Source organism: Myotis myotis, unplaced genomic scaffold (genome assembly GCF_014108235.1).
Source record: "Myotis myotis isolate mMyoMyo1 unplaced genomic scaffold, mMyoMyo1.p scaffold_m19_p_18, whole genome shotgun sequence".
NCBI classification, from domain to species: Eukaryota; Metazoa; Chordata; class Mammalia; order Chiroptera; family Vespertilionidae; genus Myotis; species Myotis myotis.
In genome coordinates this window covers 25,154,105-25,175,777 of record NW_023416322.1, presented here as the reverse complement: position 1 = coordinate 25,175,777, position 21,673 = coordinate 25,154,105, and the positions used below count along the sequence as shown (strand labels likewise).

Below are 21,673 nucleotides of genomic sequence, written 5' to 3'. Positions count from 1 at the left end.
GATTCCAGTCAAGGGCATGTCTGAGTTGCAGGCACATCCCGAGTGGGGAGTGTGCAGGCACATCCCGAGTGGGGAGTGTGCAGGAGGCAGCTGATCAATGTTTCTCTCTCATCAATGTTTCTAACTCTCTATCCCTCTCCCTTCCTCTCTGTAAAAATTCAATAAAATATATTTTTTTAAAAAAGGGAATTAGCAGAGATATTTTAATATTGCTATTTTCCCTTTCTCTATAATAGAAGTGTGAGAGATGAAAGGAAATTAGTAAAATGTATATGAAAATAATATATAAATTTATTAATAAGTAAATAATAACAAAAGGATATAACAACAACAGAGGCATGATATAAAAATGACAAAAACATGATATGAAAACAACAAAAACATGATATGAAAACAACAAAAACAAGATATAAAAACAACAGTGATGCAAACAATGACTGATAAAGTGATTAAACTTATTCTAATATCTCCCTGTACACCACAGTAAGAGTGAAAACACTTTCAGAGTACTTGACTAATTTCCCTTGTGATGAAGTACTTAGAACTTTAACTGTAACATCACATGTTCTTCAAACTCGAGAGAAAGCAACATATAACTGACCATGTGCAAAAATGGGTTCAGGTAGGAATATGCCTACTTTGTCTAGAGTTTGTCCTTGTGATTTACCAATAGTCATCACAAATGCTGGCATCACGGGAAACTGTCGTTGAATCAATTTAAATGGAAGGCCAGTGTCAGATGGGGACAAATTAATTCTTGGAATCAGAACAACCTTTCCCTCTGCAGATCCTGTTAATACTTCAGCTTCGATAATGTTAGGTCATAATCTTTTGATAATAAATCTGGTACCATTACAAAGACCCCATTTACTATTGAGATTTCTCAATAGCATGATGATTGCACCCACTTTCAATTTTAATTTATGACATGACATTCCCGAAGGAGTAATACTGTTAAGAGATTCGATGGGAAAATTTTCCTTTTCAGCATTATCTGTGGAATCAATGGAATCATCACTCAAATATGTGTGAAAATCTCCATCGAGTATATCCAAATTTTCTTCATTTAATTTTTGAACATGCTCATTTTTTGGACAAAGAATTGCACGTTTAGGTACATTTTTGATATTATCTATAGCAGTGGTTCTCAACCTTGGCTGCACATTAGAATCACCTGGGAATCTTTTTAAAATCCTGATTCCTGGATATATGCACCCCTATGTTCATAGCAGCACAATTCACCATAGCTAAGATCTGGAAACAGCCTAAGTGCCCATCAGTAGATGAATGGATTAGAAAACTGTGGTACATCTACACGGTGGAATACTATGCTGCTCTAAAAAGGAAGGAACTCTTACCATTTGCAATGGCATGGTTGGAACTGGAGAGCGTTATGCTAAGTGAAATAAGCCAGTCAATGAAGGAAAAATACCACATGATCTCACTCATTCATGGATAATAGAGACCATTATAAACTTTTGAACAATAATAGATACAGAGGCAGAGCTGCCTCAAACAGATTGTCAAACTGCAGCGGGAAGGCCGGGGAAGGTTGGGGGACAGGAGGTAGGGGGGTAAGAGATCAACCAAAGGACTTGTATGCATGCATATAAGCATAACCAATGGACATAAGACACTGGGGGATAGGGGAGGCTAGGGGACTGTCTAGAGCGGGGGGGAAAAATGGACACATATGTAATTCCCTTTTGTATTACTTTAAGCAATAAAAAAAAAAAGATTAAAAAAATAAAAAAAAATAAAACTTAGTAAATGTAAAAAAAAAATAAAAATAAAAAAATCCTGATTCCTGGGCCTCATCCTCTGGAAATTGTTTCTTTGTTATGGGGTGGGGCCACAACATTAGTAACAAAGAAACAGAATTTCTGGAGGATGAGGCTCAGAAATCAGTATTTTAAAAATATTTCCAGGTGATTCTAATGTGCAGCCAACGTTGAGAACAACTGATCTATAGATAAAGTATTTCCAAAGTTAGCTTCAATAATAGATCCATTACAAATCATTTCACTTCCATGCTCTGCTCCGAGGGCGGGTTCCTGCCTGAACCTTGTCCTCCAGGAAACAGCTGGGGGAGGGCGCAGCCATTTCCAAGAGGACCGCTGTAGGACTGACTTCCTTCTGGTTGGACGCGCTTCTGGCCATGATGTTATACCCAGGGTTTTTATATAAGTAGATCATTCATGATTAGTGTCAGTGACTAAGAGCTCACAGTTGTGATTCTGACTTGTTGAGTTTGGGATACAGTCCACATGGAGAAAGCAAAGCACTAGAGTGGTGGTGATGCTGGATTTTTCTAAAAGTTTATTTCCAGTGTCAAAAACAAACAAACTCTAAGCTGAATGCTTAACAATGAGTGAATTAACTATGGAATCAGAATAAAATTCAGTATTTTTTTATTTTTGATTCTCCATTGAATCAAATAATAGTCAGCATTCCACACTATTGCATCACCTTAGATTATAGCAAATTGGGGCAAAGAACATAGTGAAAAGAGGGCTTTATTTCTTTTTTTATTTTTATTTATTTATTTATTTATTTATTATTTTTTAATTTTTTTTAACTTATTGCTTAAAGTATTACAAAGGGTATTACATATGTGTCCATTTTATCCCCCCGCCCTAGACAGTCCCCTAGCCTCCCCTATCCCCCAGTGTCTTATGTCCATTGGTTATGCTTATATGCATGCATACAAGTCCTTTAGTTGATCTCTTACCCCCCTACCTCCTGCCCCCCAACCCTCCCCGGCCTTCCCGCTGCAGTTTGACAATCTGTTTGAGGCAGCTCTGCCTCTGTATCTATTATTGTTCAAAAGTTTATAATGGTCTCTATTATCCATGAATGAGTGAGATCATGTGGTATTTTTCCTTCATTGACTGGCTTATTTCACTTAGCATAATGCTCTCCAGTTCCATCCATGACGTTGCAAATGGTAAGAGTTCAAGAGGGCTTTATTTCAATGGAGGAGATTTAATATCTAGACCTGGAACTGACTATGTCAACTTGTTATAGTAATTAACATGTGTGTATATGTATTATATGGTATGTATATCTCAAATTAGTGAATGTGAAAGTAATTTAAAACGATTTCTAAAATAAAAAATAAGTATTTTTACAGTGTTTTGAATTTTTGAACTGATCCTGTAGGATTATAATGTAGATAACTATTTCCATGAACTACTTACTACCAGTATGCAGAGCTCAAAATCAGGTCATTTAGTTTCTCTTCTATTAAAATGAAATGTCATGATGAAATGTGGTATAGCATTGACCTTACACACAAGACTTGAAAATACTGTCTTTGTGGTAAAATGAAGCAAACCTGTCATTTCAGAATGTACACATTAGCCAGTTTTCTGGTCCAATGACTAATACTGTTATTAATTTATGTCTACCAGTGACATTGTTAGTCGCAGAATCTTTGGATGTGTCAGTGAAAAGATACACAGAACAGCTGTAGCATTTCTTTAAAATCAAATGTGACAATATCAGTGTGTAACACAAAGCTTTTTCATAATCTAATATTTTTTATGATTCTCCTAATTATTCGGCATTAACCAGTGCAAATGCTAGGTTATTTTCTAACCGAGTAAGCTTGGTTTTTATTAGGTATGGCAAATTATTGTTTTGTGTTTTTTTTTTAAATATATTTTATTGATTTCTTACAGAGAGGAAGGGAGAGGGATAGAGAATCAGAAACATCGATGAGAGAGAAACATCGATCAGCTGCCTCCTGCACATTCCCTACTGGGTATGTGCCCGCAACCAAGGTACATGCCCTTGACTGGAATCGAACCTGGGACCCTTGAGTCCACAGGCCGACGCTCTATCCACTGAGCCAAACCAGTTAGGCGAAATTATTGTTTTTTAATGGATAATATTTCATTACAAGATGACAGCTACTTTAGAAAAATACTAGATTGTATTAGAAAATTTCATGTGATTCATTGAAGATGAATCATACTCAAGTCTTTCGAGGGTCATATAACAATATATAAATTTGGGAAGTTAACACAAGTTCACTGACTCAGAGCTTAAATGAAGTCAGCCCAAACTCAGAATTGCTGGTTGGTGCAGTAGTATTTGAAATGGAATTGAAAATTGATTTATAGTTTTGTAAATGTAATATGTTGTATACAAATACTGTAATATGCTCCCCTTGAGGGCAAGTGATGACTGCCTTTTGGCATAACTGTGACATTATGCTAGCAGTAGTAACTAGCTTGAGCCAGGGAATGTATAATGAGTTAATACTTTTATGGACTGATATAATTGTTTTGGTGAGACTTATTTAAGACTTTTAATGAACCTTCTGATGATCTCTTCATATATTCTTAAGAACTGAGAGTTAAGGGTAGGTCAAAGTATAGAACCCTCTAAAAAGGAAATGCATTCTCTCTTGGCCATTGTTAAATGATTGTATTGTTTCCCTGTGTGAAAGGCTTTAGGTTCACTTGTGTGGTTTTTTTATAAGAACCCTTGATGATCATTACCTTCCTTCCCTGATCTCTTAAGTTTAAATACCTTAATCTCCAGGGAGGGAAAGTTTATTTATTAAAACTGAAATGAGGAGTAAGAAATTAAGTTACAGCAAACAAGTCTTTTGGTGGAGAAGAACCTGGAGGGAAATTAACCACTAATTTTTGGGCTAGTCACATCGTAACTCTTTTAACAAAACTATGGGAATTCTGTGATTGCTCTTCAGAAGTTTTTACCAGCCAAATAACATGTCTTCACTCAGCCTCGGCAGCCTGCATTTTCTTCTTCTTAAATACCACTCCAATTTAAGTCTTTCTAAAGGGACTACTGGCTATATATCCCAGTGCTCCCTTAAAGTTTATTTGTTCCTTTTCTTTCTGAAACGTTGAATAGATGATGAGTGAGACAATAATGTGTCATTCAGTCTCCATGAACTGGAAGTAGGTTTTTCTTTTTCACATCCTCACTGTGACCCACACTAAAATTGGTGTTCTTCCAGTCCTGAGAGTTTTAGAGCTGAAAGGTCAACCGAAGATTTCAGAGCATCTCTGAGACCACTTTTCTGAGGAAAGTGGATCAAGGTGAAGTGGATTTCTGTTCCTCTGAATGGAATTGGTAATCATAGTGTTTTTAAGTAATGCAAAATTATTTCAAGTTGAAATTCACTGATATGTGTTTATGGTTATTTATCTACATGATGGAACTATATAGCCTGATGTCTGAATTACCCAAGATAAAGCACTGATTGTTTATTGTTGTATAATTTAGGGATGTTTTGAATCAAAGAATTTGTGATTCTTAAAGAACATCAAAAGTTGAGTCCTTTGAGGAGATTTTCCTGATGGTAAAAACTAGTTATCTTTCTAAAATTGGAGAATGTTTTTCTACTGCCTGAAGGGCTTGGAATATGCTGTTCCCTTTTCAAAAAAATGCTGCATTTCACCTCTATTACCCAATTCACTTTTCTTTCCTTTTTAATCCTCATCCTAGGATATATTTATTGATTTGAGAGAGAGAGAGAGAGAGAGAAAAAAGAGAGACAGACACATTGATGTGTGAGAGAAACTGAATAGTGTCAGGGATCCAACCTGCAAACTAGGTATGTGCCCTGAGCAACCTTTGGTGCACAGGACAATGCTCCAACAAGTTGAGCCACCCAGCCATCACACTTTTCTGACACTTAAGATTCTGCTTATATTCTCCTACCTCAGGGATGCTAACACATGACCCCTCAGCCTGATTCTGGATTCTTGTTATATGCTCTCCTAGATTTTTACAAACATTAAAGGCACTTACTACAAGTTACCCATTTTTTTGTACATGTAATTAGTTTTTAATGTGTCTCACCCATGAAACTCTAAACTCTATCTCATTTGCTAACTGCAAACAGTTCCAGGTGCCTAGTAGAGTACTTTGCAAATATCCAGTGCATGTTTGTGACTGAAACATAATAATAAGTGCAGGGATGGAATACTTTCCTCCAGAAATTAATCTGTGCTTACCTAATTGTAAACTACATATTTCTATTAGTGAATTTTCTCCAGATCTCTCTATATTCCAGTATTGATTTGTTCTAATCCATGAAAATCACACTTCAAGTGTTTCTGTGACTTACTACCAAACTCAGTAGAGCTTAAATTGCACTTTAATTTTTTTAGCCCCAGTATAGTTTGCCACAGAGCGAACTACTATCAACATCCTTTTGAATGTTGGCCTCTTTTGCATGCCGGTCTGCACTTGACTTTTCCATTTCTGGTTGCCCTAGCATCTACTCATGTTAGAGACTATCTTAGGTTGTATTTCTCACATCTTGCTTAGGGATTGAGGAACATAGGATAGAAGGAGGAGATAGAGTTAAGCAAGAGTGCACATTCAGGCAAAGTCCCCTAGAGAGTCTGATCCAAAGGAAACTCTGAAATATGACCTATGCAAGGGAGGGCTGGATTGTCATGCTCCTGCACTGGTCACTCATTGGCTAATGGTGAAGGTAGGAGGGTAGAGTAAACTTCCCAGGATTTCCTTTGGCTTTCTACCCTTCCAGATAAAAATGGCTCTAGTAGCTAGAGGAGTATCAGTGGCAAATCTCATTTGTGGGCAGTAAAAGAAAAAGCACACAGAAGCTGGTGAGGATGGACAGGAGCAAGAGAGAAGATGGGAGGGGATTTGGGAAGAGTTCTGACAATGTCTGTTATAGAGGCTCAACCCTACACTTCATCTCCATCAAGATAGAGATCATTTCTGTGCTCAATTGAGTTTTCTACACTTTTGGATCCAATTACCATCTATTCACAAAAGATATCCAAGGCTACTTGTCCATCCCTGAACATTACAGATTCCAACACAGCTTTCCAAATATAAGCTGGAGGTCCCTAGCAGGTGATCGCCAAAAGTGAGAAATGTGGAATAAAAAAGAAAAATCAGAAAAAGATCCAGCATCAAAAACAATGAACTCAATTAAATGGCCCAACTCTGTCTCATGTCTTTTGCCTCACCCTGTCTACCTCATTAGATACCTGCAAAGCTATCAAGCAGTCTGACTGGCCTTTGAGGAAAAGCTATTTGGGTCTTGAGAAAGAGGCTGACAAATTCTGGAGTACTTCATGTGCCTGTATCTGGTTAACTGGATTATCCCATTAGAATTTTATATTTGGCAAGGAGAAAAAGCACACAGACAAAATTATGGCATTTAACCAGCAATACAAAATAGTCCAAAGCCTAGGAAATAGAGACCTTAAAGGAATCTTGCTGGGAAATGTCAAGTATTGGTGTGCAGGTAGGCTGTAGCTTTCTAGAAAGATAACTAATTAGCAAAAGTGTTGGGCCAGATGTAAATAAAGGAATCTAAAACCCTGATATTTATCTTGGTTGATGTATCTTAATAACCATACAAGAAAATTGTGTTTTATTAATTTATATTGATTAAGACATAAATTGGAAGTAAAGGAAGTTCTAAAACAATGTCATGACATTTTTACAAGGGTTTTTGACATGTCAAGGCCTGTAGATAGGTAGATATTGATGGATGGTGGCAAATTCAGCAATGAATAGGTCACCAGAATATGCTGTGAGATGGCATCTCCAGTGACATGAACTAGATATTATGGAAAAAAATCACTTACAGTTGAGCACTCTTGGATCCTCGGGGCTCTGGTGAGCAAGCTAGCTTCTCCCACAGTTCTAAGGCTCAAATGAGATACAACATGCCCACTAAGTGTGTTGAGTTCCCCATCTTAGCTCTTAAGTCCCTGCTGACCTTCTCAGAGCCCCACATCAGCAGTGCCCAGCCATGGGAAAGAGCCAGTATTGACTGTGTCCTCTGCCTTTGGGAGACGGTATCTGCTGTGTCAAAGTTCCTTTATCTGTTACCAGTGTTTAGAAATTGTCATTTCATTTCCTACCTGCAAGGCCTAATAATCACCTTAAAAAAATTCTTCCTTTGTATATTCACCACACATCCTGTTCTCAGATGTGGGCCTGAAAACTTGCTGAGAACCTGTCTCCAATGTTGCTCCCTTCACTTTCACTGGAAATACTCTGAAAGAAGCTGGCCACACCTTTGGGTGGAAGGACAAGGAACTAGGTAAATTGCTTGCCCTTCTGAGAAGGCTTCAGAGTCTTTATGACTGTAGTTTCATAGACTCTAACAAAGTATCTTATGTCACCGAGGTTTTTTATATTTGCTGTCATCACTTTCCTTAGACACTTGGACTGTCGCTCAGCAGACCTCCAGGATTTTCCTATAGAGTTTCTATTCTGGCTTTTATCTGGTGGGAATTGATTGCTACAGGACTGGGGCTTTTATCTCAAATCCAGATCACAAATGTACTTAGATCAGGGAAAAGGTGGAGTGCCAGGCCAGGAGTGAGGGAATATGGAAAATTGAAAAGGGAATTGCTACTTTTACATCATCAGCTCCAAAGGAATGTGAATTCCATGGGTTTTATTACCAGTGGAACCAAAGAAAAAGGGTTTTGCTGACAACAAGTGTTAGAGGTATCATTCACTGAAGATTACCAAAACTGTTAGTTCAAGCCGGAGGTGGTTTCTCATAAAAATCATTTGTTCTGACTTGATCAAGTGGAGTTAGAAGGGCTAAGACTCAAGTCCAAACTTGATTATTTTAATGAATAATAGGTCCAAAGCCACATATTCAAAGAAAAGGATAAGTGTGGAATACAAGTGAGTATGTGCCCTTCTGGCCCTTGGAGATTACAGGAAATAATTAACCATGGCATCTGCCCCAGGAGCCTGGAGGGATATTCACATCACCCACAATTGCGTGCATATACCAAGGCTACAGGCAAGGTTTCATAGTTTGCACCAAAACCTCAAATGCAACATCCCTCATCCTGAACTTCTTTGGAATCTACCTCTCAACAATCTTGGACCTTGTTTTACTCATACCCTTATGTTTATAAAGAATTTTATTTAAGATGGCGAAGGATAGAACCTTTATCTTACTCTTTTCATATTTTCCTGGGTGACTAAGTTCTCATTCAATACCAGAGAGAATAGAATGTTTATTCTGAAGTGGGATAGAATGGCCCCAGGATATCCCACCTGTATCTGTGCAAAGGCTAATGCAGCTGAGCAGCTGAGCAGCTGGCCAGGATACAGCTCTAGCTTTCACTGGGCAAACACCACATGGGGCGTCTTCCACTGAGCCCAGAGAGGGTACTGGGCAGCTGGGCTGAGTTCTTTTGCTCCTACTTATCACCCCAGGTTACCACTGGCTTGGAGAAGCTGGTGCCTCTGAGAATGCTCACAAAGCACTCCTCTTGCTGTTTTTATTACTTTGATATGAAGACTAACCAAACTGTCTACCTAACAGAGGCCACAGATTGTCAGTTTTTTCCCTGATACTGTAAATTTCATATCACTTTGTTAATTCTGATATGATTGTTTGAAATCACAGACTTGTTGCTGTTTATTCTCATCTGGGCATGTATCATAGTTACCTGGCCATGTATCTATTCAGCTGTATCATAGTTAACTTCATCCAAATATGGGGTTCGCCATGTTCCACCATGGAGACCCAGATGAGGCTCTGAGACTCTCAACCCAAACAAAAATGGACCAGTTAATGGCTAACGCTTTTCCCACCTGTTTCCTGAGGCACACCTTTGTTTCTCCTCCCTCTTGCCCTTATATCTTATACGCAATCTCCCTCAATTTCTGTTACAAATATACACATATATATTCTTAAAATAGCAATACTATTAAAAATTAAAAGTTACAGTAAAAGATGTACTATTTTATAAGCTGCCAGTTTAAAATACCCTATTAGAGAGAATTCTCCAGGACATCTGGCTCAAAATTGACTCCCCTATAACTATGACCCAGCATTGAGAATAGGTATTTCAAATGTGTGTTTGCTGTCCTTAATCTTACATTTAAAAAAAAAAAAACTTGCTTTGAATGATTAATAAGTGTAAAAGCAGACGCGCTGGCTCTGGCCTTAAACCAAGTCACTATAGGCGTCACTTACAAAGAATTACCATCTAGTTCCTAAAACCTTGAAAATCTCGTGGAGCTTCACTGAGGTCTGGAAGGCAGTAGCAGAGAATTTCCATGCATGACATCATACAGCAAATGCTCTAAAATATACTTTGGTCGTCTCTTTCTATCCCCCAAATTTCACTCAGTGGTTATTTTTAAAAATCAAATCTTCTCTCCAAATTCCCTTCTCTCTGGCAACTTCAGAGCAATAACATTTCCCAAGCAATTTCTGCTTGCCAGGCTGACCCAATAGCCCCTTCTTCGCTCCTTTCAAGAAGCCTGTTTCAAAAGGGGGAGCTTCCCACTACCCCAAGTTTCTCCAGGTGGGGAGTTCCCACCATACTCGTAGCAAATAAAGCCTTTCATCGATTTAAAATTCAACCGCTGCTATCCCAGCCCCACTTCTCAGGGCTAATGAAGAAACAGCTGAATTTCCACTCAAGGAGAAAGAGCTACTGGAAACCATCAAAGAAAGGATGAATTTTATGCACACACCTTCTCATGCTCCTTCTTTCCCAGAAGCATCACAGAGTTTTCAGAGGTGATGTTTTAATGGATTATTTATATAGAAATTATCCTGATCACATAAAGCCTTGCTTCTATAGGCTGCCCACTGAGGTGAAGACATAGCCTTAGAACATAGCATTCTACCTATTGACTTTTTTTTATCTAACTCATTGATGAATTTCTTGCTTATCACCTCTTCCTTTATGCAAAAAAACAGTATGTGAATGTGCTAACATTTATGCATAGCCTATTTGGAAATTCCTAGTGGAGTCCTCTGAATTTTAAATCAAACAGGTAATTTGTGAGATAATTTGAACCCTTGGACATTTAATGAACTGACTTATTTTCTGATCACAAGTTTATAATTAATGAGAAACAATTACAGAAGAGAGCTAACCTGTGGGGGTTTTTTTGTTTTTTGTTGTTGTTTTGTTTTTGTTTTTTAATTTATCATATCCAAGCAGGAAGGGGGGAGGAGAGGAGAATATTTTCTTCCAACACTTCTTCAGATGAGGGTTTTCTACTGCAGAACAGAAAAGATAACAGCTGAAAAAAAAATAGGGGTTAGTGAGGAGTTGGGCTGGAGAAGATAGATTTATTTGAATAGGGAGCTCAGCTCTTTCTGGCCCATTTTAGAGAGGCAATTTCCCTGCTCACTGGAGTTTGGTTTGTAAGGAACAAGTCTTTCTACACAAATAGCTCACTCACCCCTTTCCCATGAAAGTGAATTCATTATAGGAAAGGCCTTCCGTGATGTCACACTAAGGTCATCAGTCAAGGCAATGACAAGGAATGGTTTATTACTGCAGAATAAAAAAGCAGGGGACCTTGAGAATAAACTTGGCTATTCTCCCAGACTTTTTGTTTATCCCCCAGATTTGGGGAGCATCTATTTCTGTAGCCCCATCAAGGAAGTGAGAGTCAGGCTTTACTCTAAATGTTGTGGTTCTTAGCTAGGTTTAAAAATAGAATCATAGGAATTGAAAGGACTTCCAGGGTGTTTTTTGTGTTTTGTTTTTTCCCCCCAGACATTCCCCTAGTTCACAGGGGCCCTTCCCAAACCCTTCGTCAAGCTTATCCTGTTTGCCTGATTGTGAAGAAGAGACATCCCACAGTCTAGTTCCCAGACCACACTGTCCAGGTCAGGAAACTGCTGCCCAGCCAATGCAAGTGTGTTTAGTCCAAGTCCATGCTTTCTCTCAGTAGCACAATGTAAGAGTTAATGAATTAATCTTAAATAATAAAATCTTAGCATATGCAGAGACCTTCCACTGTCATCTAAAATAGTGGTTGCCAACCAAAATTATATTCCAGACTGGTAAAATATGGTTTTCTGTCATTGGCCCTAATCACATAGAGAGAAAAAGGATTTGTAAGAGATAGCAAGAGATTATAAAAAATTCACCAAGTGGTCAAAGAATAAATTTTCAGACTACTGGTTCACCTACACCAGGTTGAGTCCTGGTGCCTAGAGAGCTGCCATTAGATCATTTGGGCAGCTTGTTAAAAGTGCACAATGCGAGGCTCCCCTTCTATCCTAGATTCTCATCCAGTAGGTCTGTATATTGCTAAAGTGCTCCCCTGGTTTCAGGATCTATGTTAAACCAGTACCGGTATCCTAGTCAATGTGGAAAGCTCCCTGCATATCCAGCCCGGCTCTGCTTGAATGCAGAGTGATGGGAGGGCTGGGGGCTAGAGCGATCCATTCCCCCATGAAACAACCTCTTTTTCAAGCAATTTTAATTATTGCAAAATTCCTCCACGTATGAAGATGAAATCTACCTCTCCTTGATTCTTACTCATTGGTTTCAGTTCTACCTTCAGAATAGCCACAGCAAGTGTAAGTCTCTAACAGATGAACTGTTCCAATATTTCTTGATTAGATGTCATGTTTCCTCTCTCCTTCCTAAAACAAAGCAGATCATAACAAACCATGATTCTCTGAAATCCAGAAAAGGGGCCAGAAGCACTCAACAGGACTTTTAAGCCCCATGCCTTGGCCTATGCCCCAGTAAAATAGCCAACTCATAGCTCATTTTGAATTAAAACTTCCTTACTCAGAATGCCTTCCCTTTCTCAAGATCTCTGGGAAACCTCAGATGTGTGCCCCTTTCCCTTCTATGCTATCATTTGCTATTTTTCAAACCTCTTTTGTGCAATCAAGAAGGAACTTCCTTCGAGAGTTTTTGTGGCTGTTAATAATGTAAAATCAATATCACTCCTACTGAGCCCTTATAAGAAACTCAGGGGGAATCTCCAGATAAGGACACTGCTTAGGATGAGAGTTGAAGAAGATGAGGGTCCCAGTTACAGCCTTTATAGAGACAGCATTGTTTCATAGCTCCAAAATCTAGACTGTGCTTTTCTAGGTTAATTCCCACCTTAACAAATATCTAATCTCTTATCAAGGGATGCTCTCAGGTGATCAACCATCTGAAACAACAACTAAAGTAAAAATTGGAACTAAAGTAACGTGTATCTAATTCAGTGCTTGAAGAATTTTGGTTGAACAGAATCGGTCTTGCCCCTTCACCTTTTAGTGTTTCCAAGGTTTTTCTCAAAATGGTTACATGAGAAGTTTCCAGTCTTACTGTGAGGTGGTGTGAATTGCTTTTATTTTCTTAATTTCCTCCAAGCAGGGCAACTCCCAGGGAATACTGACAGTAAAATCCCCAAGCTGAGCACCATTGGAAAGGGGCATCATTGAAGCAGTTACTTTCTAGCCCTTGAGACTGAAAGTTGACCTATTTTTTCAGTTAGGAGGGAGAGCGGGACATTTTTAAAGCGTATCCAAACCTCACTGTGGCATTCCTGGCCTTAGCGAAATGTGGCTAGGCCCCTACCTCCTGGACAAGTAAGTTCACTGGAAGCAGCATGTCATTCCTGGGCTGGAGATTGGCAGGTAACGTTCCTCCACTCCTGCATGGCCTAAAGAAATCCTGAGCTGCATGAAAAATTCTGGTATTTTCTCATTGGCAAGTACTCTCCTGTCAGCCACGTTCTTCCCAAGGAGTCCCATATTTCTTGGATGAGTTCAACATTCTTTCAGTCATGTTCTGGAGATGAGTCACAGGGACCCACGGCAGCAGAGGAGAGTTGCAGAACTGAAGATGAGCATGTGGATTAAATGCTCAGCTTTACATCTTATATTGTGACAAAATGGGTTCAGGGCACATTCCAGCAAAAGGCACTTAAGCATTCTATTATGGGCAACTTTCCACCATCTCCACCCAGAAAAATGAAATGGAGCTTGGGTCTTTCCCATTTAGTCATTCCTGGTCTCTGTCTTCCAAAGCGACTTCCACACAACGTTTTCTCATATTTAAATGATGGTGCCTGGTAAATTACACTTTAAAGTTGACTCAAAAGAAGGATTACATATAATCTGGAAAATGACATAGAGAGAGATGATTATTCTGAGATAATGAGTAATTTCTTGGTGGCTTTTAGGGAATCAATCTCATTACTTCACCATCTCGCTGCAACCAGTCTCATCAGTTAATTTCAGAAAAACAATCACACCTTACCATACATCTTCACTTTTACTTTTTTAGCTCATTCTACCGAGGGAATAAGAGCAACCGGAAAAGAACCTCCTCATCCTTCCCCACCACATGTCCAGGTTCCCTGGCCTATACCCAGGGGTTCTGCCTCTCTTCCTATTGAAATGGATGCATTCTCTGTGTCCTATGTGGGCAAAGCAGAGAATTGGTTCATTTGGTTGGTCAGAGACAGATGTCGCAAAACCTGTGCATCTGGGTGTATGTGGGAAACCTCAGGGAAGGCCTATAATACCAGCCACTTCATTCCCTGGACACATGCTTCTTGATTGCATCTTCTTTGGATAGACAGCAGCATGCTAAAGACACGCAGAAGTGACTAGGGTTACAAATGCCTTGGGTCATAAACTGTGACAACCACAGAACATTCCTGAGTCAGGAGTGTTCCGGCTTTAGTTTCACATTGTTTTCCATCCTGCTTGCCTGTAACAAGTTAAAGTAAAGCAGGCGGGATCTAGATAGATTAGATCATCTCATACTTTGGGATGACTACTGAAAAACACAAACCTTAGTGGATGCCCTGCAGGTCAGAAAGTCGTACTTGCTGGAACAAGAGGAGCTGGGAATTCCTGAAGTCTTGGTAGAATACATTGGGCCAACTGGAGCTACAGTTCTGGTGTTTGCAGAGTCCCATTTCACCCTGTGTTAAAGTGTGGATACTGTTTAGAAGGAAAAGAAAAAAGATAAGCAGAATAATGAGCACCCAAAGCAGGGAGACTTGAGAGTTAGCATCTGAGATTGTACCTGGAAAGAACTAGGAGGTTTTGAGAAGCTACTCTTCGCTGCTCCTGTTTGCTCTTAGAAGAATCTTTCTCAGCTTCTATAGGAGGGCTTACTGATAAAGAGCCATTAAATCAAGTCAAAACCTGAAATTCAGTTTATAAAGCGAGCCCTTCACCCCATCTGGAAAAGCATCAAGGAAGAGGAAATTCTTGCCTTCATTGGTAGCTCTCCTGAAAATATTAGAAGCCTGGGAGGTCCTGCATTGAGCAGCATAATTTTCCCCTGGTCATTGTATAGCCTCATGTAACATCAGGCAGGGGACTCAGGACATCACTAAAATCCATATCTTCTAAATGGGAGTCAACTCAGAGCTATCAAGACACGAACACCATCTTAGTCCGGGCACAGACCCACAACAAAAGGAGTGTCAGTGGTGGTGTACAACGAAGTTGTCAAGACACTTGTTTGCTGTTGAGTTTACCCCTGGAGCTTACATTGGAGAGGGGCACTGGTAAATTGGAGCCTGTGCAAAGGGAAATGGCCAGAATGACCAGGCACTTGGAAATCATTTATTAAGGAAACAAGTGAGGACAGTGAGAAAGCTTGACCCCAAAACAGAAAAAGGAAGAAATGGTGTCATTCCATGTCAGAAGGAATGCTGAGTGAGAAAGGGAACAGACTAATTTTGTGTTGGGTTGTTGGGCAGATGGACAGTAGAAATTTTAGAGAGGCAGATTTAAACACGTGATTGAAAGAATTCTCTCACAATTCAAACTATTGAATTGTGGAAAAGGTTGTTTTATGAGATAATGGTCTGGAAATGGTCAAGGAAATGCTGTCACAGCTGTTACAAGGGGTGGGACTTTGGCACCAGATGACTTATGTGGTTCTGTCTCTCAAATTCTGAAAAAATTTTCTCAAACCATTTAACTCTTTTTTAAATGAAAATTGCACTTCCTTCCTTACTTAAAAATGATATGCCCACCTGTGAGTAAGTAAATTCAGGTGCTCATTGGGTTTATTTACTAGAGAATAAGAATGTGGATTGCAAAAGTAGCCTTCTGCCATGACATTTTTGGAGGGGGCAGGGGTCTGAATTAGAATTGTGCTCTCATATCGCATTCCAGGTCCCAGCAACTTCACAGTGGGCTAAAGGAAGAAGTTGATGCTTTTGCTCAAAGAGAAAAGATATTTTTCTGCTTAGGGGTTGGCGAGCATGCTCTGAGAAAAGAGTGTGACCAAATAAACCTTTGTGACCAGTATTCTATACTGAAAGTATGTCTAGACTTCATGCTTACTTTCCCCTAACTCAGCGGTTCTCAACCTGTGGGTCGCGATCCCTTTGGCGGTCGAACGACCCTTTCACAGGGGTCCCCTAAGACCATCCTGCATATCAGATATTTACATTACAATTCATAACAGTAGCAACATTACAGTTATGAAGTAGCAACGAAAATAATTTTATGGTTGGGTCACAACATGAGGAACTGTATTTAAAGGGCCAGAAGGTTGAGAACCACTGCCCTAACTGATTCAGATTTTGTAACATATGAACATTCTGTGAACCCTCATGAGGGTGATAACTTGTGATTAAAAAGTGCTTATTCACCCTGCTGTCAAAAATATAATAATGGCCCTGGCCATGCAACTTAGTTACTTGGGCATCGTCCCATGCACCGAAAGGTCGCTGGTTCAATTCCCAGTTGGGACACATGCCTGGGTTGTGGGCTCAATCCCAAGTAGGGAGCATGCAGGAGGCAGCCGATCGATATTGCTCTCTCACATTGATGTTTCTCTCTTCTCCCTTCCTCGCTCTCTCAAAATCAATAAACTATTTTTAAAAAGCATAATAAACAATGACCTGCAACAACAACAAAAATCATTATATAAAGATAAAACAAGTTATGTGAACTTCAAAGGCATCTTAAGTGGGGGGAATGTCAAGAGAAATTAACAGCTAAAATAATGAATGTAGGGAATGGCAGTTCCTCCCTTGGCTGGGAACTGGTGGCAGGGCTGGGGACTTGGCAGTTCTAGGATAATTGCATGGACTCAAATTGCATGTGATCTTGAGTTCCATGTGGTAGGAGTATCTTTCTCTTTCCTCTGGTCCAGTAGTTCTTAATGTGACTGTTCATTGGAACCAGTGGAGAAGTTTTTAAAAGACTGATTCTTGGGTCTCATGCCCAGAGATTCTGATGTAATTGATCAAGGGTGTAGCCTGAGCATCAGAATGTCAGGTACTTTCCAGGTCACTGTATACCCAGGGTCCTACCTCTGCTTCATTCTGGAAGCTTTCTTTACCCTGAGGCAAATCTTTCAGCCCCCAAGGTGGAGCACAGTGCATGAGTGAAGGGACAAAGGTGGCCTTCTCAGGGCTACTGTTGTTATTCATTATTCTCAGCCTCAGAACACGAAAGAACAACCAGGAAGAGAGATGCGGGTGCAACTTGGCAGCTGGACTAGGAGTGACTCCCAGTCAGTGGTTCTAGAAAGTAAGATACTAGGGGGAGGAGGATCACTTTTCTTTTAAAACTTAGCACACTTAAATATTCAAAGAAACCTTATTGTGGTGTAAAAAATGATAACAGGCTTAGAATTATTTTAAAAGCTTTTCATTAGTGTGTGGCCTTGATTAGGTTGTTTAAAAAATAATGTTTCAGTTGCCTCTAGAGGCCTTATTTTCAGATTGGCTCTTACCTGATTATAATACAGACAGCAGGCACGGCCTCTGGATTTGATTCTTGTTTCCCATGATGTCACTTTTTCCAGCCACCCATTTGGAACATTTTTATTCTGTGAGTCTGTCCTCGTCAAATGTCAGGCTGCCCAAGAGATAGAAGGAAGGCGGACAGAGGGGAATTGTAGAGATCCGGAGACTTCCATGGGCTCAGGCTATGTGAAAGTACTTGCTAGAAATACCCAGGACATAGGGTGACTCATAGCCCTGCTGAAACATGTTAGCCAGATAACCATCAGAAGGATTTCCTGTTTGCCTCTGAGGGACACAGATGAGAATTGTTTTTCCCTCTGATTTTGCTCATTAGTGTTGCAAGTGGCTCCACTGATGGTGTATCCTTGATTACTTGTCAGAATGCTCTTCTTCTGTTCTGCTGAATCCAAAAGGAAAGATGGGCCTTAGGTCCTTGAATGTGTTTGACACAAGAGACTTTGCCCCTACTAGGGAGAATTGCCACATGGGGCACTTGGAATGGGGGAGAATTCCTGGGCATTTACCCTGGTCCTGGAGCATCCAGGTGGTCAGAATAGGGGCAGGAAAGCACGGTGACAAAGGAGACAGAGTAAATGGCAAAAACAGGTCCAGCGATGGTTACTCTGGACCATCAGCATCATCACTGAGTGAACAAGCAAAAGTTCCACAAGGAGCCTTGCTCAGTCTTTGGAGGCAGAGTTCTGAGATGTGGGTGTGCCTACTCTTGGGCTGCTTCTTATCAAGGCAGGCTCCCTGTTTGGGTGCACTCCTGGAATCTGCTTTGCTAAAAGACTATCTCCCCGCAGTAATTTTGATACACTTTGCAAATAATTGCTTGGATTACATCCACTTCTGGGCTCAATCATTGAACATGTTGAAACTCATGATGTCTAGAATACGAAAACACAGACCTAAGATTTACACTGGAAATGACTTGTACACATGGTAGAGGACAAGGCATGGATAGGAAGAAAAGAGGAGAAGAGCACACTGAGAATAATTTTAAGGTAGCTGGAGGGCGTGAGGCTGCTGACACCTACAGATCGCCTGCCACAAAGCTTCAGCTCACATGTATGTATGTCCAGCATATCCCAGCAATGTATCAGATGTATTGCTCTATCATGATTTAGGCTGCTCTTGATTTTTCAAATGAAATTCACATACCATAAAAATCAGTTTTAAAGTATACAATTAAATAGTGTTTAGTATATTCACAAAGTTGTGCAATGATCCACATTATAATCATCATCTCCTAAAGAAAGCCCCTACACCAGTGGTTCTCAGCCTTTCTAATGCTGTGACACTTTAATACAGTTCCTCATGTTCATTTGTCACTTATGATTTTGATGTCATATCTAAAATTATTTTTGTTGCTACTTCATAACTGTAATTTTGCTACTGTTATAAACCATAATGTAAATATCTGATATGCAGGATGTATTTTCATTGTTACAAATTGAACATAATTAAAGCATAGTGATTGATCACAAAAACAATATGTAATTATATATGTGTTTTCCGATGGTCTTAGGCGACCCCTGTGAAAGGGTCATTCGACCCCCAAAGAGGTCCTGACCCACAGGTTGAGGACTGCTGCCCTACACATTAACAGTCACTCCCTATTCTCTCCTTCCCCAATCCTGGAAACCACTAATCTACTTACTATCTCTATGGATTTGCCTGTTGTGGAAATGCCAGCTAAATAGGATTGTACAATGCAGGGCCTTTTGTGACTGGCTTATTTCATGGATGTCTTCAAGGGTCATCCATGTTGCAATGTGTATCAGGACTTCATTCATTTTTATGTCCCATTGTATGAATATACCACATTTTATTTATTCATCAAATTGATGGACATTTGGGTTGCTAACGCTTTTTGGCTATTATGAATAATGATGCTATGAGTATTTGTGCACACATTTCTGTATAGATATGTTGTCATTTATCTTGGGTATATACCAAAAGTAGAATTTCAGGGTCATGTGGTGACTCTATGTTTAAATTTTTGAGGAACTGAAAATATTTTCCAAAGTGGCTGCACCCTTTTATATTCTACTAGCAATATCTGAGAATTCCAATTTCCCCAAATCCTTGCCAACACTTATCATTGTCTGTCTTTTATTATAGCCATACTAATGGATGTGAAGTGGCAGCTAATTGTGGTTTTTATTTGCATTTCTCTAATGACAAATGATGTTGAGCTTGTTGGCCATCTGTATATCTTTTTTAGAGAAATGTCTATTCATATCCTTTGTCCATTTTTAAATTGGGTTTTTTATCCTTATTGTTGAGTTGTAAGTGTTCTTTGTATATGTTGGGTGTAGACCAGGGGGGGCAAACTTTTTGACTCGAGGGCCACAATGGGTTCTTAAACTGGACCGGAGGGCTGGAACAAAAGCATGGATGGAGTGTTTGTGTGAACTATTATAAATTCAAAGTAAACATCATTACATAAAAGGGTACGGTCTTTTTTTTTTTTTTTTTTAGTTTTATTCATTTCAAACGGGCCAGATCCAGCCCACGGGCCGTAGTTTGCCCACGGCTGGTGTAGACCCATTATCATATATTATTTGCAAATACTTTCATTTTGTGGATTGTACTTTCAATTTCTTGATGGTAATATTTGTAGCACAAAAGCTTTGAATTTTGATTTAGTCCAATTTCTTTTCTCTTTGTTTTCTTTGTCACTTGTGATTTTGATGTCATATCTAAAAAAGTACTTCCTAACCCAAAGTCATGAAGATTTACTCCTATATTTCTTCTAAGAGCCTTATTTATTTATTTTTTAGCTCTTACACATGTGTTGATGATCTACTTTGAGTTAATTTGTCACGTATAGTGTGAATTAGAGGTCCAACCCCATTCTTTTGCCTGTGACTATCCAGTTGTCCCAGCACCATTTGTTGGAAAGACTGTTACCTCCCCACTCAGCTGACATGGCATGCTTGTTGAAAATCAATTACTATAAATCTTCAGGGTTCTCTGCATTTTCATATAAATTTTAGGACCAGTTTGTCAATTCATGTTTAAAAAAAAAAGCAGCTGGAACTATAATAACTCTTTGAAGGATGTTCTGGTTGTTTCCACTTTGAGGCTATTATGACTAATGCTACTATGAATTATTATGCACACATTTCTGTGTGAATATGTTTTAATTTCTCTTGACTATATATTAGAAGTGGAATTACAGGGTCATAATCTATGTTTAAACTTTTGAGGAACTGGAAGTATTTTCCAAATGGGCTGCAGCCTTTTATATGTCATTTCACTGATGCTTTTAAATTTTTTTTTTTTTTGTAATGTATCCAACGTTACTTAATTGTTACCATGGGGATTTTGTCTTGGCTTTCTCAGCTCACTTTTGAGGCTGCATTAGTATTATGTGTGATACCCCTAGGAGAGTTTGCTTTTAAAATATAAATATGTCCCAGTAAACCATGTGTCTTCATCTGGGATGTGAAAAATATGTCTTTGCCACATTAACTTTCTGTAGGCAAGCTTTTTCTCTTACTGCTTTTTCCTGAGAGCTATAGCCATGACTGTCATCTCCTCTCCTCACTCAAAGACATATGACTTAATTATTCTTCATTTTTGTTTTCTTTGGGTCATAAAGTCCGTAGCCTACTGGCTATCCAAAAATGGTTAGGTGTGGGGTTGTAGCTCAGTGGTACAGCATATGACTGCAAAAATGATCAATTTTTTCTTAGTAAGAAGCAGCAGCTAATTTTTGAAAGGAGAGCAATGACTGGTTTTAGGCTTTGAATGTCATTTTTATTCTAAGGGTAAGATTTCTCCAGCCCTGTGTTTCCTTCCACTCTCTCCACCCTCATCCCACCCCAAAGAGAATCACTAATTATAGCAAACTTTTCAGGGTGCTGTTAATGTGTGGAGAGTGTATCATATGCTAGGTATCAATGAGTCCTTCCATCCATCTGATCACACATATTTTTAAATAGGTAAATTCTGGAAAACTCCACAAAAGGAACAATCTCCCAATTAAATTCTACTGTTGTTTTATTTGAGCTTCACCTTTGAGTTAAAGTACCTCCCCCACAAGTCCCCCTAATAATATCAACTATCAAATACAGATCATGTATTTAATCAATGGGCTTGTTAATTTATTGAATTGCTTTCAAATTCATTCATTTATTCATTCATCAACATATGCATGCTTTAT

At 39.2% G+C, this 21,673-nt stretch overlaps 1 long non-coding RNA gene across 1 annotated transcript; it reads right to left on the bottom strand.

Annotated features, from left to right (window-relative positions):
- Positions 1-12,197: 12,197 nt before the first annotated feature.
- Positions 12,198-17,666, bottom strand: LOC118673336. Its single transcript, XR_004973352.1, has 3 exons — positions 17,484-17,666; positions 14,568-14,719; positions 12,198-13,885 (listed from the first exon to the last, which is right to left on the bottom strand). It is a non-coding gene; the product is annotated as an uncharacterized LOC118673336 (long non-coding RNA).
- Between the last annotated feature and the right edge of the window lie 4,007 nt (positions 17,667-21,673).